Genomic DNA, 8,320 nt, shown 5'->3' with positions numbered 1-8,320 from the left:
CACTTTTACACTGCTGGTGGGAGTGTAAATTAGTTCAACCATTGTGGAAGACAGTGTGGCGATTCCTCAAGGACCTAGAAATAGAAATTCCATTTGACCCAGCAATCTTATTACTGGGTATATATCCAAAGGACTATAAATCATTCTACTCTAAGGACACATGCACACGAATGTTCATTGCAGCACTGTTTACAATAGCAAAGACCTGGATCCAACCCAGATGCCCATCGATGATAGAATGGACTGGGAAAATGTGGCACATATACACCATGGAATATTATGCAGCCATCAAAAATGATAAGTTCGTGTCCTTTGTAGGGACATGGATGAACCTGAAGAACATCATTCTCAGCAAACTGACACAAGAACAGAAAATCAAATACCGCATGTTCTCACTCATAGGTGGGTGAGGAACAATGAGAACACATGGACACAGGGAGGGAAGCACTATACACTGGGGTCTATTGGGGGGAATAGGGGAGGGCCAGCGGGAGCAGGGGAGTTGGGGAGAGATAGCATGGGGAGAAATGCCAGATATAGGTGAAGGGGAGGAAGGCAGCAAATCACACTGCCACGTGTGTACCTATGCAACTATCTTGCATGTTCTTCACATGTACCCCAAAACCCAAAATGCAATAAAAAAAAGAACAAAGCTTGGAGGCATCACGCTACCTGACTTCTAACTATACTACAAGGTAACAGCAATCAAAACAGCATGGTACTGGTACCAAAACAGAGACATAGACCAATGGAACAGAACAGAGGCCTTGGAGGCAATGACACACATCCACAACCATTTGATATTTGACAAACCTGACAAAAACAAGCAATGGGGAAAGGATCCCCTGTTTAATAAATGGTGTTGGGAAAGTTGGCTAGGCATGTGCAGAAAGCAGAAACTGGACCCCTTCCTGACACCTTACACTAAAATTAACTCCAGATGGATTAAGGACTTAAACATAAGACCTAGTACTATAAAAAGCCTAGAAGAAAATCTATGCAAAACCATTCAGGACATTGGCATAGGCAAGGACTTCATGACTAAAACACCAAAAGCAATGGCAACAAAAGCCAAAATAGACTAATGGGATCTAATTAGACTCTAGAGCTTCTGTACAGCAAAAGGAACAATCATTAGAGTGAACCAGAAATGAACAGAATGGGAAAAAATTTTTGCAATCTGCCCATCTGACAAAGGGCTAATATCCAGAATCTACAAAGAACTAAAACAGATTTACAAGACAAAAACAAACAAGCCCATTAAAAAGTGGGTGAAGGATATGAACAGACACTTTTCAAAAGAAGACCTATATGAAGCCAACAAACATAGGAAAAAATGCTCATCATCACTGGTCATTAGAGAAATGCAAAACAAACCACATTGAGATACCATTGCATGCCAGGTAGAATGGCGATCATTAAAAAATCCGGAGACAACAGATGCTGGAGAGGATGTGGAGAAAAAGGAACACTTTTACACTGTTGGTGGGAGTATAAATTAGTTCAACCATTGTGGAAGATAGTGTGGCAATTCCTCAAGGACTTAGAAATAAATTCCATTTGACTCAGCAATCCCATTACTGGGTATATACCCAAAGGATTATAAATTGTTCTGTTACAAAGACGCATGCAAACGTATGTTCATCACAGCACTGTTTACAATAGTAAAGACCTGGAACTAACCCAAATGCCCATTGATAATAGACTGGACAAAGAAAATATGGCACATATATACCATGAAATACTATGAAGCCATAAAAATGATGAGTTCATGTCCTTTGCAGGGATATGGATGAACCTGGAAACCATCATTCTCAGCAAACTGACACAAGAACAGAAAATCAAATGCCACATAGGTGTGTGATGAACAATTAGAACATGTCATCACAGATGGGAGCATTACACACTGGGGTCCATTGTGGGGGGCTAGGGGAGGGACAGTTGCAGGGAGGTGGGGAGGGACAACATGGGGAGAAATGCCAGGTATAGGTGATCAGGGGATGGAGGCAGCAAACCATCTTGCCATGAATGTACCTATGCAACAGTCTTTCATGATCTGCACACGTGCCCCAGAACCTAAAGTACAATTTAAAAGAGTTAAAAAAAAGAGTCACTACGGAAATACTACCCATTATCATCATAAACATCATTACTTCAGTCACTGCTATCAGTACTGTTATTATTATTACTATCACAGGTATTTCCTCCAACCAGTGAAGCTACCTCTTTCTTGCATGTATTTTGGAAAGAACTGAATATACTTTAAATATCTTTTCCTCTACTTGCTTTGGGTTTAAGTTGTCCTTCCTTGCTTAGTTTCCTAAGATGGAAGCTTAGGTTGTCAATTTTAGCTCTTTCTTATTTTCTTTTTTTTTTTTTTTTTTTTTTTTGAGACGGAGTTTCGCTCTTGTTACCCAGGCTGGAGTGCAATGGCGTGATCTTGGCTCACTGCAACCTCCGCCTCCTGGGTTCAGGCAATTTTCCTGCCTCAGCCTCTCGAGTAGCTGGGATTACAGGCACGCGCCACCATGCCCAGCTAATTTTTTGTATTTTTAGTAGAGACGGGGTTTCACCATGTTGACGAGGATGGTCTCGATCTCTTGACCTTGTGATCCACCCACCTCTTTCTTATTTTCTAATACATGTATTTAATGCTATAAATTCCTCCCTAAGCACTATTTTCATTTCACAAATTGTGATAAGTTCTGTTTTTATTTTCATTTAGTACCAAATATTGTAAAAAAAAAAAAATTTTTTTTTTTTGAGATGAAGTCTTGCTCTACACCAGGCTGGAATGCAGTGGCACAATCTCAGCTCCCTGCAACCTCCACATTGTGGGTTCAAGCGATTCTGCCTCAGCCTCCTGAGTAGCTGGGACTATAGGCATCCAGCACCACACCCAGCTAATTTTTGTATTTTTAGTAGAGATGGAGTTTCACCATGTTGGCCAAGATGGTCTCAATCTCTTGACCTCGTGATCAACTTGACCCACTTTGGTCTCCCAAAGTGCTGGGATTTACAGGTGTGAGCCACCACATCCAGCCTACTGTAAAACTTTCATCAAGAGTTTTTGGATCTGCGGATTATTTAGAAACATGTTGTGAAATCTCAAATGTTTGATGATTTTCCAAACATTTTTCTATTATCATTTTTAGCTTGATTCCATTGTGGTGTGAGAACTGATTTTTTTTGTGATTGCTATATTTTTTTAATTTGTTAAGGTGAGTTTCATGACCCAGAATGTGGTCTATCTTGGTGAATGTTCCAAGCAATCTTGAGAAAAATGTGTATTCTTCTGTTGGTAGATGGAGTATTCTGTAAATTTTAATTAGATCAAGTTTATTTGTAGTGTCATTTAGGTCAACTCTATCTTTATTGATAGAGTCTCTTTGATCTATCAATTAATACCAAAAAGATGTTGAAGTCTTTAACCAAAATAGTGGATTTGTCCATTTTTTTCTTTTTTTAGTTCTATCAGGTTTTGCCTCACATGTTTTGACACTCTTTTTTTAGGCGCATACGTTGCTGTATCTTCTTGGAGAACTGACTCATTTATCATTATGTAGTGTTTCTCTTTACTCATGATAACTTTTTTGTTCTGATGTCTGCTATTCATATAGGTACTCCAATTTTTTTATTAGTGTTAGCATGGTATATCTCTCTCCATTCCTTTACTTTCAATCTATCAGAATCTTTACATTTAAAGTGGGGATTTTTTTAGGAAACATATAGTTGTCACCATTGAGTTTAGAATATACATTTTAAACTAATCTAAGATTACCTTAAAATAACACTACATTACTTCACATGTAATGCAGATACTTTATATCAGAGTATCCTCAATTCCTCCCTCCCGTGCCTTGTGACATTGCTGTCATTCATTTCACTTATCCATGTGCTAACATCACCAAACACATTGTCACTATTGTTATTTTAAATGTCTAGCTTTGAGATCTTTTAGTGACCAGGACAGAGCTTTATATTTGTTTCCGAAGCCAACTGTTGTTTGAGAGGGAGGTGAGACTTAAGTTCTCCCAAAAAGAAAGCTCCTCCTAGTTCCTCTGAAGAAAAGGAGTTCAGTTAAACAGCCGAAGAGCCTCTGTCATATGAAGAACGATGCTCAGCAATACAGAACTCAGGTGCCAGCTACTCTGACTTCTGCATCTAACAGATGAAACTATCGCCCAGGGTGGGGAACTGGTATGCTTATGGGCTAAGCTGAAGGAAAAGAAAGCTACAAAAGGGCAGCCTGATTCCGCCTTAGATCCTGTACTAAAAGATAAAAATGCTACAGATGACATTATTAGGTCAAACAACAAAATTGAAAGACAGACAATAAATTAAAGAACATAAAACTTCCTGAAGTTGATGACCATGTAATGGTTATGTAAAAGGAGGTTCCTAATCTTAGGAAATACATATTGAGGTATTAGGAGGGAGGAACCACGTGACATGTAAATTACTCTCAACTATGAATGTAATTTATCTTTGAATGGATTCAGGAAAAAATGTATATATGCAAAGGGGGTGGGAAGAAATAATAAATGGAGGAAAATGTTAGCAACAGGCAAATCTGAATAAAGCACATAGGATATATTTTGTAGAACTCTTGACACTTCTATGCAAGTTTAAAATTGTTTTCAAATAAAAAGCTTTAAAGTAATCTTCTAAGTCATTTGTCATAGTAGTTTGTAATCCTACAATCCTGGATATCCAGAGATGTTTCTCCGTAGTTTTACTCTCTTCCATATTATTGACCCCAAAATGCCAAAATACAGTTTATTATTCTTGTTAATATAGAGTGATTTTCAGAGTGTTGAGTTTGCTAAAATGGGTGATCATCATCTTGGGGAGAGAGGGGCATCTGAAGCAGCCTGGCCTGTGTAAGGAAATCGACACCACTCTGGAGCCAACTAGTTGCCAGAGTTGGGGGAATCGTGATTATGCGCAAGGTCTTTGCTCTTCAATCAAAGCACAGCCACTTGCTTTTGAGTTTGAAGCAAACGTTTCAAACTCAAAAAAGGCAAAATAAACATCATAAAAGGGGACTTGAAATCCAAGTCGGTGAGGAAACAGCCTCATGAGGGGCTCTGAGTGAACCAAGGATTCTGAAGCTCTGAGAGAACTTGAAGATGTGCACATAGGATAGTTGCCATTGACAACATTTTAAAATATTCTGAAGAGAGGGACAGAAAACTGAACACGTAAAAAAATCCCAGTTGCAACAAGATGGATCCCAGACACTGCAGACAGCCCAGTTAAATGTGGTTTCTTAAAATCACTCTAGAATAGATGATTAAACAGATGGCTCATGAGCCTGTGGAAAAGAACACAGTGTTCATTGGAAGCCAGAATGAATTCACAAATAACGCATTGTGCTGTACTAATATTTTTTGACAGGATCATTGGATTAATCATTAAAATACTGTGAAAATAATATGGCTTGATTTCAGCAAGAATGGGCAATGTGGGAAGAAAGAATGCGGGCTGCATGGGAATTTAAGTGTACCTGTTGATCTGAAAGAGGATTCCAAATGGAGCGCCAGCTCTATCCTGTGAACTGTGTTTAGCCAAGACTTAAAGACAGAGGAAATGTGTCCAAGGTTGACTCAAAGCTGAGAAGAGTCACAAACGTGACACTGGAAATATTTCAATAGACCAGACCGCAGGGCAAGCCCAACAGGCATACGATCAAGTTCTTCTTTTGGTTCTTCACTGGTGGAGGACAGCGGTTACATGGAATAAACCTGGGGGTTCTGTGACCTCAGACGCAGGCTCGGGGGGAGCCAAAGATGTAACGCAGCCACAGGCACGGGGAGCAGGGGGACTGTTCACACTGTGCTGAGTTTGAGCCTCCTTCTCATTTAACCCTTACGACCATGTTCCAAGTGGCAAGCGCTGCCCCCTTCTGACAGATGAGGGAACAGAAGCATAGAAGGCTGAATAATTGAATAAACTGTCCTGAGGCCGTGCAGCAGGTCAACAGCAAGGCCAGGATTTGATCCCAAGTCTGTGCAACCCCATGGCCTGTCGAGACCACGACACCACTGCCCACGTCGTGGCCCTAGATCACACCACACTGGCAGAGCTGCGTCCCGTTCTCCAGGTCGCTCTACAGTCACATCACATAAGAAACTGCTGAAGAACTGAATCAAATCAGCCTGGAGATGACAAGCGGGGCATGATGGAGCCTAAATGGATTATCACGACTTACGAGACCTCTGTGGTCCAGACCCTGCTCACCTATGAGGTCTAGTTTCTGTCCTTGTTCCTCCATGGAACAAGTCCTATCCTGCCAACCTGAGAGCAATGTCAAAACACGCCCCTCCCCCCACAACACCTTGTGGCAGCTCCACCTGTTGTTTCACCCTCCTCTATGCCCCTACTGTCTGTCGTCTGGCCAACTCTTCCTACCGAACTCTGCTTCCTTGGGAGGCCATCTTTTTAGACCCGGCCTGGGTCCAAGCCCGTCTCTCTGCCGCGGGGGGCTGTCAGCGGCAGCGTCTTCCACAGACCACCCCTAATGTGTTTCCTGCTCAGTGATGAAGTCTTTAACTGATCCACCCTCAGGGAACATTCAAAAACAAGTTATCCTTAAGGCCCCTGCAAATATTAAGCACATTATCAAAACTAACATAGTAATTTAGATTTAACAAACCTAAAACACCATCAATAGATAGTTTCCTAATGGGAATTTAAGGTTTTGTTTCCCAGGACCTCCAAAATGTTATACGTTGGTGTCTGTACCCTAGCAGAGAATGAAGACACCGTCTGCAGAAGAGACTCCTCTCAAAACAGGGCTTTCCCTCTTCTTTTCTGATGCAGCCAGTGGGTGGCTCTACTTTTGATATTACTCCATGTTTTCTTAGATGAGGTTCTTTAACTCTATTTTTTAAAAACCTGAATCAACAGTGAATCACAAATTAAGAATTCTTAAAGTGCCTGGCAGAAAAACAGCAGAAAATCTGACAAACCAGAGACCGAAAAGATTGCCTCTCTAGCTTTGGACTCACATGATACCGTATCAAAGGAAATAGGGTGTTTGCGGAACTATTTGTTCCTTACGATCAAATCAGTGAAATGCCAAATTGTCCATATATGTGCCAGCTGGCACCCATTTGAGCCAGGACACTGCTTGATAGAGAAAATGCCCTCCCTGGGGCCACCAACCACGAGGTGCTGCTATGGATGTCCAGCCCCCAAAGATGCCTTTATTTGGTCTATGTTTTGTGTAGCCACAAGAGCTTGGTCTCCTATAAAGTAAACCACGAAAGGCAAGATGAAATGAGTCCTGCTACACAGTGTTATCGGCACGGTGCTGTGTTTAAAGTCCTGGGCCTGTGATCTGCCAAGGCTTCTCAGAAAAGCCATACATGGTACGATTCTCCTCTCCCGTCCTCATTCAAATGATGTTTTAATGGACAATAAACAGTATGCTTTCTAAATAAGCCGAAAGCAGGAGGCAGAGATGTTGGGAGGGATGTAAAGACTGAGAGTTTTATACTCTGCAAGAAGTCCACCGAAAATCTAATTTTAGCCATTAGTTCTCCACAGTGACTGGGAAAGGACCTCCAAGAGAGTAGGTGACGCTGGAAATTAACCACTTTTTTGAGGTAGCTGCGGATATTAAGGGGTTTCTTCTTGGGTTTTCATTTTTCTCTCTATAACCTGGCCCTGTGGTGAGATGTGACCCTCTTAGGACAGACTCTGGTGCATTCACTGCTATTTCTCTGATCCCAGGAGTTGAAAGTGATTTTCAGGATGATGAAACGCTTCCTTCAATCCAAAATGTTTACAAAAGTAGTAAACGTTTTCTGACTTTTACCGTGTTCCTACATACTGTGAGGAAGACTTTTTCATTAATCAAAGATCCCCCTTACACACATAGGCTCAGAACTTCTGCTCAAACACCAAAAGCTCCCAACATCACCTTCCACTTTTGAATCACGTTGTTAGAATGCCAGCATCTACGTTAATTCAGCTTACACCTGTTGCTCCTACTTTTGTTCCTGATCCAACTTCTCTTCCATATCTTTCAAACATTTAGAGTTCTCCTCCCAGATGAAACAGCCCAGCCCCTTCAGTGCTTCCTTTACGGCTTCAGATCCTTCAGCAACTTGACCACATGATGCTCACTCTCTGGTTCGTCTCTGTCCCTTTAGAATGAGAGCCAGGAACTGGGCTCTGACCAATGAAGGCCTTTAGAATTTTACCACTGTCCGAATGTCACGATCCTTAGCTCTTATCTCTATGCAATCCTCGTTACCCCTTTCTACAAGGACAGGCTGCAACTGTTAGTAAGCATTCATTGGTGGCAATA

The sequence above is a fragment of the Callithrix jacchus genome, chromosome 5 (assembly GCF_049354715.1).
Source record: "Callithrix jacchus isolate 240 chromosome 5, calJac240_pri, whole genome shotgun sequence".
NCBI lineage: Eukaryota > Metazoa > Chordata > Mammalia > Primates > Cebidae > Callithrix > Callithrix jacchus.
The sequence above is the reverse complement of the archived record's forward strand: the minus strand, read 5'-3'. Positions refer to the sequence as shown.